Source organism: Pygocentrus nattereri, chromosome 1 (genome assembly GCF_015220715.1).
Source record: "Pygocentrus nattereri isolate fPygNat1 chromosome 1, fPygNat1.pri, whole genome shotgun sequence".
Lineage (NCBI taxonomy): Eukaryota > Metazoa > Chordata > Actinopteri > Characiformes > Serrasalmidae > Pygocentrus > Pygocentrus nattereri.
The window spans coordinates 30,626,131-30,642,951 of record NC_051211.1 but is presented as its reverse complement, the minus strand read 5'-3'; the positions used below and the strand labels follow the sequence as shown (position 1 = coordinate 30,642,951).

Here is a 16,821-nt window from a genome sequence, read left to right as displayed (position 1 = left end):
CAACCACTGACTCTTTCTCCCACCGACGTAGGAGTGGCGCTGGGCAGGATTAAAGCCCACAAGGCTGCGGGTCCTGATGGCATCCCTGGACGTGTTCTCAGAACATGTTCTGGTGAGCTGGCAGGAGTGCTGACGGACATATTCAACCTGTCCTTGGCCCGTGCTGTGGTACCAAGCTGCTTCAAAACCACCTCCATCGTTCCGATACCCAAAAATTCCAAACCATCACGACTGAATGACTACCGCCTGGTAGCCCTCACCCCCATCATCACAAAGTGCTTTGAGCGGTTGGTCCTAGCACAGCTCAAATCCTGTCTCCCCCCCTCCCTGGACGCCCACCAATTTGCATACCGCCAGAACAGGAGCACAGAAGATGCAGTCTCCATAGCATTGCACTCTGTCCTCTCACACCTGGACAATAAAAATACCTCCATCAGGATGCTGTTCGTAGACTTCAGTTCAGCATTCAACACAGTCATCCCCTCAAAACTCATCACAAAACTCACAGACTTGGGTATTAGTTCTCTCATGTGCAACTGGTTACTGGACTTCCTGACCAACCGACCCCAACATGTCCGGTGGGACAACCACTGCTCATCCACCATCACCATAAACACCGGTGTACCACAAGGCTGTGTGATGAGTCCCTTCCTCTACTCCCTCTTCACCCATGACTGCAAGCCTGTCGATGGTTCCAATACCATCATTAAGTTTGCGGATGACATCACAGTGCTTGGCCTCATCAAAAACAACGATGAGACAGCCTATAGGGAGGAGGTGGATCGTCTGGCTGAGTGGTGCGACACTAACAACCTTCTGCTCAACGCTGAGAAAACTAAGGAGCTCATTGTGGACTTCAGAAGGAATGCTGACCCACATCCACCCATCCACATCAAGGGGACGGCAGTGGAGCGTGTGAACAGCTTCAAGTTCCTTGGTGTCCACATCTCCAAGGATCTCACCTGGACGACCAGCTGCTCCAAGCTGGTAAAGAAGGCTCACCAGCGCCTCTTCTTTCTGAGGAGGCTGAGGATGAATCACCTGTCCTCAGACATCCTGGTGAACTTCTATCGCTGCACCATTGAGAGCATCCTGACCAACTGCATCACAGTATGGTACGGGTGCTGCTCTGCCTCAGACCGGAAGGCGCTGCAAAGGGTGGTGAAAACTGCCCAGCGCATCATCGGTGCACCACTTCCTGCCATAGAGGACATCTACAGGAAGCGGTGTCTGAAGAGGGCTGGGAAAATCATCAAAGATCCCAGTCACCCAGCACACAGACTCTTCACCCCCCTGCCCTCTGGGAGGCGCTACAGGAGCCTCCGGACTAAGACCACCAGGTACCGGAATAGCTTCTTCCCAACAGCTGTCACACTCCTGAACTCTGCCTCCTGACATCTAAATAACAATGGACTGTACACACAGACTTACACACCACTCAACACCACTTACATCTGCTGTATATACTGCGCATTATTGTATATACTGTGTAAATACTCTACCTGTTCATAAGTACATACTTATCCCCCTTCATATTTATAACCTGTTCATAGTACTTTATACCCCCTCATATTTATAACCTGTTCATAGTACTTATACCCCTCATATTTATAACCTGTACATTCTTGTTTATAACCTGTATAACCTCCTTCATGTTCATACCCCCTCATATTTTTTAACCTGTATATACTATAATTACTGTACATTGTAAGATAAATATTTATATTGCTGCTAAGCACTTCTGGATGGATGCAAACTGCATTTCGTTGCTTTGTACCTGTGACATACGCAATGACAATAAAGTTGAATTCTATTCTATTCTATTCTATTCTATTCTATGGGTGAAGGTACAGTAAGAGATTTTCCACATATACATTGTAGGTAAAGCAACATTACAGCAGAAACAGGAACAGGAACTCTGACTATGTGTAGTCTCAAGCTACATCAATAAAGAGGGAAAAAATAGAGATTTAGCTAGTAATGCTAACGTTTACATCTGCACTTCCATCCACTTTTGATTAATGTTTGGTTATGTTCTGTTTTTTTTTTTTGGAAAAATACTATACACAATATTTTTTTCTTAGAAAATGTCTAATATTTTATAAGTATTTAAATTAGTCTTTAATGTCATCACTCCACACACCATTTAAAAAATACCTGTAAACACACGACAAATGCACCAGTAGAAGTTGCCCAAAGTTACTTATGTAATCTTTTTACATTAATGCAGATAATATGTTATTCGTTGTGTTCTAAAGTACTCTCTTGTATCTCTAAGCTACATTTTATATTATTTTGTGTTTATATCCATCAGTGTTCTCTCACTACCCAGCATGCATTTTGTAAATACATCATAAAGTAACTGAGAATCACCTTACAGTAATAATGCATAGCCATTAATGAAGTGACTAAAAAATACACATGGTATTCAGCTTCCTTGCAGTAATGTTAGCTATTCTTCCATCTGCATTTGCCAGCTAGAATGAACAAATAAATAATTCCGACACCCTCATTCATCCGTCCCAAGCAGTTTTTCAAAAGCTCTTCCCATCTTCAAGATGCGTGATCAGAAGGGGGTTTTCCTGGTCTTTAACAGGACAATCTCACTGTGGTATGTGAATAAGCATTTTGACACCCCATATAGCGATAGCTGAAATTTTATTTTCATTATAATTCTATTTATTTTTAAAGTTTTTTTAGAGAATTTTTCAGTGTCGCTTTAGGAATGTTTTTCTTTCAGTAACTTTCATAGAAGGTTTTGTTACAACAGCTACAAAATAAACTCTGCACTACGCAACAAAGAAAAAATGCACTTATAATAAAACATTTAGAAAAGTTGATTAACTTTTGACAGGCAGTGTGAGTTTGTACAGATTAGAAAAGAGACTGAACGTGTTGATCAGCAGAGCAGCAGTTATCAGCAGGAGGACGTCTGATAACCAAGACTATGAGTCACAATCACTGACCTGAGCTATAGCGTTTCATGAGGTTAATGAGTTTGGTTTTTCTCACCACTTCCCTCTTTCCATCCTTTCTCTTTCCGTCTTTCTTTCTCACTCTCTCGCTTCTCTTTTTCTCTTTTCTGTTTCTGTCTTTCCCTTTCTTTCTCTTTGTCCTATCTCTCTTTCTCCCCTCTCATTCTTCTCTCTCCTTCTTCTCCCTCCTTATTCTTTCTTTCTTTCGCTTTTCTCTCCTTTCTCTCTCTCACATTTTCTCTTTCTCCTCTTTCTCTCTTTTCTCTCCTCTCAGTTTCTGTCTCACCCTAGTCTTTTTTCCTTCTTCCTTTTCTCTGTTCTTTCTCTCTTTTATCTGCCTTATTTTCTCTCTCCCCCTTTCTCTCTTCCTTCGTTCTCTCCCCTTTCTCTTGCATCTATCCTCCTTCTCTTTTCTCTTTTTCTGTCTTCCTTCCTTCTCTTCTCTTTTTTGTCCCTCGCTCTACTCTCTCATTTCTTTCTCATACATCTGCCTTGTTTTCTGTCTCCTCTCTTTCCCTCAGTCTTCTTTCCTTCTTTCTCTCTTTTCTCTGCCTTGTTTTCTTTCTCTGCTCTTTCTCTCTTCTTTATATCTCTTCTCTCTTTCTCTGTTTTGTCTTATTGTCTCTCTCCTTTCTCTTTTCCTATCTTCTCTCCTTCTCTTTCTCTCCTTCCATCTCGCTCTTCTCTTATGCATAACCACACTCAGACACTGCAGTGATTACAGTATGAGTTCAGTGTGTGTGCTTTCAGTGATAAATCGTGCGGCTCATGATAAGGAAGTCTAAACAGACACTCATTTCTTTTCAGCACTCCGTTCACCTTCAGCATGGCCTTACAGAGAAACTTCACTGCTACTCCCTCATTACAATTACAACATTTCATGTTTAATTGCTAGTGATTGATTTTAAAAGCAGCCACTGATTATAGAATAAATCTCTGTTTTACCTCATCTTAGTTATTACTGTGCAGTGATAAGAACAAAATTAAGGACTGTAAGCAATGCTAACAGCATATGTACAATGTTTGTAGATATCAACACATCATGTAGTGTCAGAAACCACCTGAGTCTTGAGGCCCAAATAGCTATCCCCATTATAATTAGCATGATAACAAGCTTCCATGACTTGTTAGCTTCATTAATCTGTCTCATGAATCACATTCAACATAGTTTCTGACTTTCAGCTTCACAAAACCAAAAAATATAGGTGCGGTTAACTTGGTTTAGGAGGCTGGTGAACCCTTTTCTCTATTAACCACGGATTAAATAATCAAGCTGAGATTAAGTCAGGTATAGATAGAGGGAGATAGGGGCTGAGATTAATCCAGGTTTAGATACTCAGGCTGAAGGCTGTCCTTACTTGGTCAGAAGGCTGGCTTTGATTGGTCAGAAGCTCAGTCCTAAGATAAAGGGATGACATTTGGGTTTCTGTCTCTCACTGTAAAATTGTTCAGGTAGAGTGTGTGAGCAGTGTGTAAGCAAGAGAGAAGTGTGCATCCACTCCTCGCTTTAACCCCATCGTCAGTAATGGCCACTGGTGAATTGTTTTGTTTTTATGGTGGTTCTGTGGCGGCTCCTGGAGCGAGGGATGAATGAGGAAGAGTGTTTGGCCTCCTTCGGCTCTCCGGCGCCCGCCGCTCTGCCACTTTGGATATGTCACACCCAATAACGATGAAAAATTGTCTCTCTCTCTCTCTCCCTCTCTCTCAGCTCGCCCAGTCGGAGTTGGAGCTCCAGCTTCCCAAGGTGCAAACTCTCCACGCACAAAAGAAAAATGGCATTTTAACGAGGCCTGAATGGCCATCCAAACAGCCACTGATCCGACTCTGTCTGAGGCATCAATAAACCTGAGCACGAGAACACTCAACAAAAGAAACTGTGGTATGACATGAATTTAAAGCAGGCTGAACTACATCCTCTCTTTTCAGAACCTCTTTTTGGGACCTAAAAATCAGAAAGCAAGATGCAGAGCCTCCAGGAATATCCTGCTTATAGCTCACAAAGGCTACAGCCAGCCCTGTAAACAATGAAATGGGGCTGCTGCATGTTGCAGTTATAGCTTGCCAATGCAGTGTTTTAGCTTATGACATGGATCTGACAGAAAAATAAAGGGCGCTCAGGGCCATCAGGACTGACACAAGAATTTGTCAAAAAATACTTGTTTATATTTTGTTTATATCTTTTTTTACTTCTTATTATGACTGTCAACCTTTCTCCTCCCCAATATGCAACAGTCTGATTCAGTTCAAGCCTCTGTCTGCTCCTCTGGGATTTCACCATTTTTCTCAATGGCTTTGCTTTTCATATTTCAAATAAGGAGTGTTTGTATCTTTCCAGGAAAGAAATCAATATTTCATTAGTCCAACTCTTTAACCCATGAAGGTGAATAGGAGTGGCTGACAAATCCTTTTTTTTCCCCACTCCATCCCCAATATGGCAACAATAACATTACAAGTGTGTGTATGTGGTCATGAGGAGGTCATATATATATGTGTGTGTGTGTGTGTGTGTGTGTATACATTATATATATATATATATATATATATATATATATATATATATATATATATATATAAAATGAAAAATACATGCTGCATTTTTCTTTTCAGTATTTTAAGCAAGAAAATCAATGTATCACATTTATCAGTCTATGTATATACAGAGAGTGGGAAAAAGACGTTAGAGACACTGGCCTGTTATATTTTTCTATAAATGTATGTATATATGAGTGTAGTGGAATAGGCATTCATTTCCTCAGGGTTGTGTATATTAGTGTGTGTTGTTTTCTGGCTCAGTGCAGTGTGTGTTTGGTGAGGTGTGAGAGATAACGTTCAGGCAGAATGGAGGTGTCAGCCAGACAGTGGATGAAAGCAGTGCAGGTGTTGGCCAGTGAATGGCTGGGGCAATTCTCCAGCCTTTGGCATTTCTAATGAAACTGTGTGTGTGTGTGTGTGTGTGTGTGTTTATATGTGTGTCTACCATCTTTGAAGCTAGAGAACAGAGACTAACCTTTAACTCGACGGCGCCTGCTGCTGGACTTCTCTTTCCCACGAATTGACGGCAGTTGTGCTTCTGATCTGAAAGACAGAGGTCAAAGGTTTAAAAAAGAAGCTGACACAGACTTCCCAAAAAGTCCAAATATAAGTGTCTACACGCTACAGCAATCACAGAAAACCCTGGGATTCAGATTCTGTTTAGAATCAGAATCACAATCACTTCACTGACATTACAATACAGACAATACAGAATACAAAGCATTCGCAAAATAACACAATACAATAAATATAATACAGAATGCACATATACACAGTATGCAAATTCAATATACAGTTAATATGCAATATTTACTATCAAATCTAATTCTTTTCGACACAGATTGGTTACATTCTCCACTTGAACTTTTTCAGCTGAATCTAACAAAATAAAGCCCAACAATCACAAGCTATTCTGAAAACTATTCAGAAAAAAGGCCGGTAATTTGGGTGTGGGTGTGTCTGTAGCATAAGCCCCACAGCCCCACCCCCTCTCAACCACTTTACTCCTAAAGGCTCCACCAAGATGCCTAATTTTGATTGGATTAACAGTGGTTTCCATGAAAAACCAAAAATGAAAGAAGCTTGCGAGTGAGTGATGGCCATATCAGCTTTACAGTTTTCCTTATGCTGTCATTTATCATTCACATGCATTAGGATTCAGAATTTCAAACATCATTCATATATTTACCACTGGTGCACTGTTTCCTATTTTAGTATACTGCGTTGCCATGGTAACCAAGAATGTTCTTGCTGGTGATACACCACAACTCAACACAAACTCTTGAACTCATTAACAAAGAACATGCATGAGTTTGATACTTGTATTTACAGCTAATGGAGAGCAGTTGTGTTTAATCTTGCATGTCAGACGTCTGTCTGTTGTCAGTCTTGTGTGTTTCAATGTCGCCAAGAACTGTTTATTTTTAATGAAAAAGGAGATTTGAGGAATCATAAATCATCAAACTCACTAGTCACAGACTACTCTTTTGTTATGCCACGTAGGAGAAGCTGAGTCTCAAAAAAAATCCAAAAAACCACATGAACTAAGCAGAGTGGTAAATAAAACACATACTTGTTTGTAAACACAGGAGGATACTAACTACTGAAAAAAAACCCTAAGTAACTTCAAGAGTTAAATGACTTATGAGACTCCTTTTCTGTAAACATGATAAGTTTACAATTTTGTGTTTTGTGATAGTGATAAAACTCTCAGTGACTAAATTGTCGCATCCAGATAGCAAAAATATTACAGAGCAAGTTTCACACATTTTCTGTGAGCCTGGGTTTGTGTCACTCATGGTCAAGTTGAAGTTGATGATATTATTTACATGCTAATATATTGTTTTATTACTGTAGCTGATATTATAATATCTGTTGAACTTTCTTTCTCCTCTTGTTGATGCTCTCGCAATGTAGAGACCAAGTAAGTGTTTCATATAAACATTTGCTCTCAGAGAATAAAGTAGCTGCAGTCAAAAACCTTCTTTTCCAATCTGCCTGGGAAAACATGGAGATGTGTATCTGGATGTGGCTAAAATGATCAGAGCACCACTGGGTTTGGTGAAAAAAATGTAGCAAATTTGGCTTGTAATTTTGTCGGGGAGGAGAAAGAAAACACTAAAATGGCCAATCCAGACGGAAATAAAGTCAGAAAAAAGCACCTGCAAAAGAGGGGATGATGCCAGGATCCTATGTAGGTTTAATCCTATCTAAAAGGGGCTGTACATTTAAAAATAAAGGTTCCTCAATTGTTATTGGCTTAGATGCACAGCTGGAAAAAAATCTTTACATTATTTGAACCTTTACATTAAGTGGAAAATGTTTTTGCTGAAATGTTCCTCTTTAATGGCACAGAAGGGTTAATGGCAGTATTTCTAAAAATCCTTATAAGAAATAGCAATCAAACCTCATATGAGTTTAAAATCACCAATAAGACAATCTTTGACCTTGGTGACCTTCGTGCTATTAAAACTCATGAGATTACTGAGTTCTTCTGCTCAGAAGAAATATCTAAGTCTCCTTTACCTTTCCACTGGATCTCTTTGCTTTCTAATTTACATTCTTTAAGCTTTGAAAGGTTTAGTCCATCTACAGAACTGATTCTTTAAGGAACCATCCATTTAAAAGTACTTTAAAAAACCAAAAGTGCCTCTTCTAAGGCACTGCTCCAAAGAACCTTTTGGTACTTAATTTTTTCAGAGTATAAGATCCATCTATAGGTTTGTGGGAACAAAACCTAAAGAGCAAGCAAATGTTTTCTGGCTGCCCTGAAGTGAAGATTTCCTGAGCGATCGATGGCCCTAAATGTAAGCATAAAAAAAAAACAGCCTGAGGAGCCTGTGTCATTTCCTCTTGTTGATTTTCCCATCAGCCAGGTAATCTCTCGCTCTCTGTCCGTAGGGGGGAGAGAGTGGGGGGCAGGCCTGTATCGATGGATCATTTTCACGGATGACGTGCTAGCTTCATTAGTAGGCTGGTGGAATGGAGCCACGTGCTGGAGGAGCAGGATGAGGAGCAGCTGGGAATCTCCTCCCCACAGATGCTGTACGTTGGTGGGGTGGTGATGGGGTGTTGATGGGCTGTGGGATGGGCAACGGCGCCTGCAGCAAATACAGCGGGGAATAGAGAGGCAATCTTTCGCCATGTGGACACATATTAAAGGCCTAATGGTGTAACACAGCCCTTCAGTCATGACTCTCAGGACTCAAATTCCCAGAACCCTCTGGGTGAAAATGTGACATCAAAGGCATCTGGTTCCACCTGTTGAGATCAGCTCACCCTGACTGTTGATGTTCTTCACCTGACTGATCTATCACGTGACTAGATTCAGTTAGTTTATAAGCCCGGGCTTTAGGCTAGGTTAGTAGCTTCTTTCATAGAGCTACTCACTGCTGCCCCCTAAAGGTGTTACTAACAAACATCAAATAAACAAACATCACTCACTGCTGCCCTCTAAAGGTGTTACTAACAAATATCAAATAAACAAACATTGCTCACTGCTGTATTGAGTATTGCACCTGTTCAAATTATCATTGCTTTTGTAAGAACCATTATGTATCTTAATGTATGCATTGCCTAATTTACTGCATTATTCACATTTTGGCCCTATTTTTGCATGCTTTTCAACATTTGAGCAGCAAATCATGCCACTGCATATAGAAGATAATCACCTAAACGAACAGCCTTTAAACACACGGCTGAATTCTTCTTCAAAGCTGTATCAATACTGACAGCTAGCGAAGACGTAGAGGCAAATGAACTGGATATCATTCATATGAGACGAGCGCTATCGTCCTTCACTCTTTCATTTGAAAATGAAAAAGTGATAAGTTCTGGATGGGTCAGTGAGGCCCAGTTATCGATAACACTGCAGCAGCAGCCAGGAGAGAGAGAAAAAGAAATGAGGGAGGGAGGGAATGGGTCATTCGTTTCGTCTCTCCATCAGGAGGCTGTTTCTCACTGCTTTGATGCACAGATTAAAAGCTATTGCTTTGGCCTGACAGGTGTGGAAACGAAAATCGTGGACAGACAATTTATTCACTGGCATATGAAAAACACGGTTCTTTATAACAAACCCAGCCCCTTTACCGCCACAATAGATAACACCTTCCTGAAACTGGGACAAAAAAAAAAAACGTCAGCGTGTGCTGGGCCATTTGGCAGTCCCATCAGCCGAAAGCTGCTTTATCTCTGCTTTGGACCTGAGCCAATAACGGAGAAAGATGGTCCTTTGAAATCTCATGAATAGGTAGCACCTCTGATAGCCTTTTCGTGAAACACTCTCAGAATGGTAAAGTGAGAGAATTAACAGGCGTCTATGCCCCTTTGTTAGGTTTAAGAATAGAGCACTAGTACGCTATTGTAAGCTAGCCTTTGTCATAGTTTATCTATGTACCAAGGATTTAATGTATGCTATAGTATGTTATTAGCAATATATCTAAATTGATAGATTTGAACTTTTAGAGAGTTACTGCTGCCGCTTTGCTATGCTATTTAAACAAAATTACACAGTAACATAATGGACGTCACAGTCAGCCAAAGGAGCAATAGCACTGCTCATAGCACTTAGTTGTTAAGTACTATTGTGTTCATGCTAGTTCAGGCCAAGCTGCACTGAACATCCTTGATAAACATGTTGAGAACTGATAAAATATGAATTAAGATTAAATTAACAAAGGATTCTGGAAACCATGTTTGCTTTAACCAACCCAGCAAAGACTTTAGGTGGTTTGATTTTTTTTCCAATTTCTTTTGAGCCATTTTTTTTGGTCCATTCATCGCAAACTTTAGGGCTGGCACATTGGCGTGGTGGGTAGCGCTGTCACCTCACAGCAAGGAGGGCCTGGGTTCGATTCCCCAGCCGGGTGACCGGGGTCCTCTCTGTGTGGAGTTTGCATGTTCTCCCTGTGTCTGCGTGGGTTTCCTCCCACAGTCCAAAGCCAATTGGACATGCTTAATTGCCCATGGTGTGAGTGATTCTCTCTGCCCTGCAATGGACTGGCAACCTGTCCAGGGTGTATCCTGCCTTCTGCCAGCTGGGATAGGCTCCAGCACCCCCCACAACCCTGAGGGAGAAGCGGCTTAGAAGATGGATGGATTGCAAACTTTACACACAATGTAAAGAGTGATAGGTATTTTCAAATTATGCCAAAAAATGGACATGGACAAGGTTTTCTTCCGACAACAGTGATATATTGGGCCAGTTCTGCAAGCTCCAAGCTTCACACTAACAGGCCTCCAGATCCCACCCCAATTATTCTGGAAGCTCCACCTCAGTATTTGTGTAAGCCCTAAGGTAATAACTCTGCCCTTATTGATCTGGGAGCCCCGCCTACAGTTAAGCTCCACCCTAATTGCACTACATTTCAACAGCTGTGCAAGCTCCACCCTAAGAGTTGTGTAGCCTCCAGCCCAAATTGTTCTGTAAGATTCATCCTAACAGCCCCACCCAATTCACTCTGCAAGGCTCGGCCCAGTTGTCCCACCTGTGCAGTAGGAACTAAAACTGGGTTCCTCCACTGGGAAAATAGATCTTTATTTCTACTGGCCAGTGGCCAGACCATCCAGCAGCTGTTTTGGCATGTACATCATCCAGAATAATGATGCAGAGCTTCAGGAGCCCATTCAGTACTGGCTTCTCATCCCAGCCTCGCCAGCTAATCGGTTTCAGCTGGTTATGTGTGAGGTTGTTTTGAAACTATACAAGAAATAGTGACCCACAATTCAGCGGCTTGTTTTTCCTTTCATAACCAGCCAATACACTCATCGATAACTCTTTTCTTTCCTTCTGCATGTATGCTCGTGTACTGAGCTCATTCCGGCTGGATCCCTCCTCTGTTTATATAGTGTACATATATTAGCAAACACGACATTTGTACTGACTTTGTATTAACAATATTCCAACATGTCCACCCTGTCTCTACTTCAGTTTTGAATCTTTAGCTGTCTTTCTGGGTTAGAGATGCCATAGAAGGTGGAAAGGAACAATTTAAATAAGAAGCTGACAAACAGGAAGCCAATTTCAGCCTTAGTTAAAGATGAACATCAGCCACGCCTGATGACAGTTTGGTTCCTTGGGAAATGTATGAAAAGTGACAACATCCCCTTCACATCCTGGAATGATACAATTTCTGCAAACAGTCTGTTCTTTTCATTGCTGCTGCTCCCTTGTCATTGTTTCCTATTGGGATAGAACATGGGCTGCTGTGTGTAAATTTTGGATGGTCACTTCTGAAGCAGTTTTTTCATCACAGCAGAAAACAGTACAGTTTCAGTGAACAGTAGTACATAAATGTTCCTTTTTCTAAATGCAATTTAGGTTTTAGTAGTTACTGATCAGGCCATATACATTTGTTTACATCTGTAACTAACAGTGTAGGCTATATTTAAGATTAAGTGACCCTTATTAGTCCCACACTGGGGAAATTTTCACCTCCACATTTAGCCCATCCGTGAAGTGAAACACCACATACACTCCAGTGAGCACACACACACTAGGGGCAGTGAGCACGCTTGCCCGGAGCAGTGGGCAGCCCGATCCGCAGCTCCCGGAGAGCAGTTGGGGGTTAGGTGTCTTGCTCAAGGACACCTCAGTCATGTGCTGTCGGCTTTGGGGATCAAACCGGCGATGAGGCTGGTTCCCAAACCTCCAGCCCACGACTGCCCTAACTAGTGTTAGTGGAGTCATTCTAGAGTAACACACAGCATTCAGTGACAAGAATATGGGATCTTCTAATGAATGCATTTTAAGCTTAAATGCACTCATTTTGAGTTTTGGTTTCTATGTCACTCCAGCTCAAAGTACTTGATTAAGAGGAAGTAACACCATTTCAACCATTTCAGAGGAGCCATGTACAAAAAAAAAAAAAAGATTTACTCTACATTTACTTTACTTTGTTGTTAACAATGATAGTTTTGTGTTCTTTGTCTTTGGCATGGTCCTTTAAGCCTAACATGGCCACCCTGTCACAGAAATTAGATAAAGAAAGATGTTTTTTGCGATTTTTTTTATATTCATAGAAAAGGCTGTCATTGGTCAGTTAAGACTTAAAACATTCTACCTCATCACATTCCCCCCATCACAAGCTGAGTATAATGGGATTGGCTATTTGAAACATTGATACAAAAAGGTTACTGACATTTTTTTTTATGTATAATAAAATGTGATTTCTTGCCATCCAAATTTTCTAATGATGACCACTTGGCACCAATCTCATAGAATGGCTCACTGACAAATCTTCTATATTACTCCACAAAAGCTCTACAAAGCTTCATAATTACAACCACCCTTCGCAAGTAGGAAACATCAGCATGCATTGAGAACATGAATCTAACCTGTAGAGCATAGGTTAACCCCACAAACAGCTCCCCTCAATACTGTTTTTCTAGCTCTATTTAACTTTATTTATCTTTTAATTTGATGGTTTAAACATTTGTTGAGTGATGGTTGTTTGAACCCCCTCATCAACATCGGTGAATAAACCTACAGTGGCTGCTGTTTTGGTGCTACCTTGAAACAGTCTGCATTAGCTTTGGAGCTTTGGTTTCCCTGGAAACCAAGTGAAACTGGAATCTAACTGATGTTGGAGCGACATTCATTTGAATTTCAGCAGGTAAATGACCATATTCATAGGATAAATGGGACAAAAACTAATATGCATTTCATATGCTTGGCTTAGCCTTGAGGAAGATTTCCACTGTTAGAGCAATAAATTCAAGGCCAAACAAAGCCAAAAGTGAAGTTAGAATAAAACGTGCCTGGTGAATGCAGTTTAACCCAGTAAATGGCCCACTGGCAGACCCAAAGTTGTATTACACATGTTTATACCCTAAGAAAAATGCTGCTAGTTTGCATTGCAGTCACTGCAGTTACAGAATAATAAGCTTTAGTATGTAATATGACTGAGATCTTTTTCATGATATGGGTTCCTTAATGCTAATGCACAAGTTTTGTTGCTTTTCGATAGTCTTATGACTAGCATAGAGGAAAAGTAACCTGACCTTTGAGTGACGGCCGTGTAGTAGCTTGTGTGGGTATGACAGAGCAGATATTAAGAGTGTAATGGGTTTTGCGGTTTGAGATGTAGAAAGCTGACCCCTCTGACTCAAACCACCAATCGTGACAGTCCTCCAACAGTTGATGATTACTAAGACTGACACTTAGGTCCTAGATATGTCTACTGGCCTGCCTGTATGCCAGTGTAAAACACAATTACACGTCAAAATGCTTCTCTGGTCATGTTTTGATCAATATTCATGTGTTGGTGTGTTCAAAGGGGAAAAGCAGCAGGGCCCACATAAGCAATTTAATCAAATGACATCTTTGGAAAGTGTGCAGAAAATGATTAATATAAAAAAATGTCAGAGTACATTCTGTGCTGAGTGATAAGACAGCGTTTGAGTCATCTTCAAGGATAGAGTGCAAAAAGTGTCTTTCATTGGCTTTGTCCACTTTGTCCACACTAAAGTTAAAACAACTAGGATGAAAATTCAGTTTAGTCTCCCCAAAACGTCCTCGGTGTATGACTTAGTTGCATGAACCCCCAGTCTAAAAGAAAAGTTCAGCAAATAATCAAGTTTAAACAGAACCCTCCTCCTCCCTTTACTCAAGTGTAGACAACCAGCCAAAACATGTATGTTTCTCTAGCTTTACATTGGTGTTACAAGGCTAATGTAGCTAACAAGTAATAGAAGCAATAATAGCAGATAATCTGAAGGTTGATTGTGTGGTTTGTGACACTGGATAATATACTGTCTAAAATACAGGAAAATGCAGCCTTCAAGAAGACTGCTACTATTTTATGACTTGTCATATTGATATTTTTGTCATAATGTACACAGTAAAGGGTCATACAGAGTAGATTTAAATAAATTATGTGGCCAAAAATGTGTGATATTTATCTGAGTTGTGAGACCCATCCCATCCCATTCCAAAATTATGGGCGTTGATATTGAGTTGCTCCTGCTTTCTGGTTCTAACAGCTTCTGTTCTTCTGGGAAGGCTCTTTTTCCTGTGGGAATTTGTGCCCATCTATTTGAAAGTGCATTTGTGAGGTCAGGCCCTGAACTGATGTTGAACGTGAGGGCCTGGCTCACACTTGTCATTCTAGTTCTTCCTGAAGGCGTTCAGTGGGGTTGATGCCAGGGCTCTGCACAGGCCATTTTAGTAAACGTCAGTGGAGTCTTCCATGGTGACAGCGAATTGGAGGCCATGTTGGTGGAGTGCACTGCCTGTTATTTTCTCTGTGACGACTGTACCTGCTGCTTCCAAGTCTTTCTGGACCCCTTTTGGAGCAGTCCTTGGTTCTTGGGCTTCAGCACTCAGTGACCCCGGACTGTGAGTTTGTGTGGTCTACCTCTTTATGGCTTAGCTGTTGTTACTCCTACACACTTCCATTTCACAAAAATAGCACTTATAGTTGAAAATTGTATTTAAAAATATGCTATTCAATATTTCATGCATATTGGCCTCAACAAGAGTCATTCAAAGATAAAACATAAATTGTAAGCCAGGTTTTCTGCCAGGAGATTCGATTATCACTTCTGAAATATGAGGAATTTTGGATGTTTATCTTATTAGAACTTCATTCTTGATGCTCTACAGTTTTCTCTGTTATTTTAAAACATTTAACGCTCTATTCATCAGCCTGGGCACATCCAACATTTCTTCATTTTATTTCCAGCTTCCTAGTGTCCTACTAATTATTTGAATGCCATAATAAATACATATAGATCTCACTCTGTTCTACAGTTTTTGTAAACTGGTGACTAACCACATGCTCAAGTGAACTAAACTCAAAGAACTCACACAAAACATGATTTTGTATTAGCAGGAGACATAAAGAAACAAATGTGGAACAGCTTGCGGCTGCTTTCATGTTTTCACCACTGTTTTTGCTGACACTGTAAGTCAAGTGTGTGTTTATTAATGGGGAGTTCACAGCGGACGTATTTTTTGTGGACCTATTTTATTTCTATTGTTTTCAAAGAGGGAGACATCCTGTTTATGTGTTCTGCCTACAATATGAGTGACAGCTGATCAACCAGATCAAAAGGTAGAGATAATTACAGTTTCCAAGTTCTGTGAACTATATGACATACAGTGTTGGAAATGAGCATTCAACATGACAATGACCTTTTATGAAACTTATTTCCAATGCACATCAGTTCACATTATTCACATCAATGTATTCAATCACATCAATGCAACTACACAGCTAAATCTTGAAAAAGTGTAGTAACACAGGAAAAAAACAAATTAAACTGTACTAAAGATATATTTAATACTTACAGTTGAAGCTACGAGATGTTTCCTGTACAAAGGAACTCATTTCTCTTAGTGTTCAGGTGGGATGCTGGTGCTTTCTTTCACACAGGCAGAATAAAAATTTTGAAGATGCTGGGGGAGATCCATATTCTGAAGTTTTAGTCATCAATTCAAATGGAGGCATAAAAGAACTAAACTAGTATTTTAGTAAGTCAATTTTAATACTATACTCTGAAGATAATTTCATAGCTTTCTGTAGCCAAATGGGATGTGTATTTAAGAGTTTAATTCATGCTCAATAATTAGCATAATAAAAAATGTACAGTGTTCATTTTTTTATTATTAAAGCAATTATTCATGTTTTTCTCAGTACAGTCCAATTATGCACTAACACAGGTCACAATGGATAAACCTTAAATTAGCTCTAATTAGGTTTTTCTGAAAAAACAAATTAAGACCTTAACACATCCTCAATATGTGTTTCTTAAAATGAAGCGTTAACTACATTAGCCTTGTAGCTCAAGCGCAAAACTAAAGAAAAAACTTCAGACTCCAAACATCTTGACTGATCGACTATGTCTGAATTAAGGGGGAAAATGTGTAATTTTTTGCCTTCCACACTGAAGAGCTAGCTATCAGTATGTCAGTGACAGCATGGGCAGTCTACACAAGTGGGCAATCAGCGTGAGCAGTCTACCCAAGCCTGGACTCACACAGCCACTGCAGTGATTACCCACTGTCCTCTCTTGCTGTCCTCTAGGCTTTGCTTTGCTGGATGGAGACCAGAGAGCACCATCTGCCCCAGCCAGACTCGCTCCACCATACATACACAGGTCACCTTTATAATGACTGTCACTACTACACCAGAGGGAATGCATCGCTCTGAACTGAGGCTCTGTTCTCAATCGCCTTATACAGCCTGCTTCTAAACACTGGAGTTTAGTGTTGGCCTACAAATGAGATTTTCACTATAATCATATCTGTACTCCATCCACAGATGTGTTCTTTTGTAGCTACTTTTGCAAGCTTTCCAGAACACTGTTTGAA

At 40.5% G+C, this 16,821-nt stretch overlaps 1 protein-coding gene across 2 annotated transcripts in view; it reads right to left on the bottom strand.

Moving 5' to 3' along the window:
- Positions 1-16,821, bottom strand: part of syt1a (synaptotagmin Ia) — a 393,465-nt gene that overhangs the window by 170,064 nt on the left and 206,580 nt on the right. For both annotated transcript variants that reach the window (XM_017709110.2, XM_017709112.2), the window contains exon 4: positions 5,983-6,050. The gene's annotated coding sequence lies outside the window, so the exon portion shown is untranslated. The remainder of the gene's footprint in view (positions 1-5,982; positions 6,051-16,821) is intronic.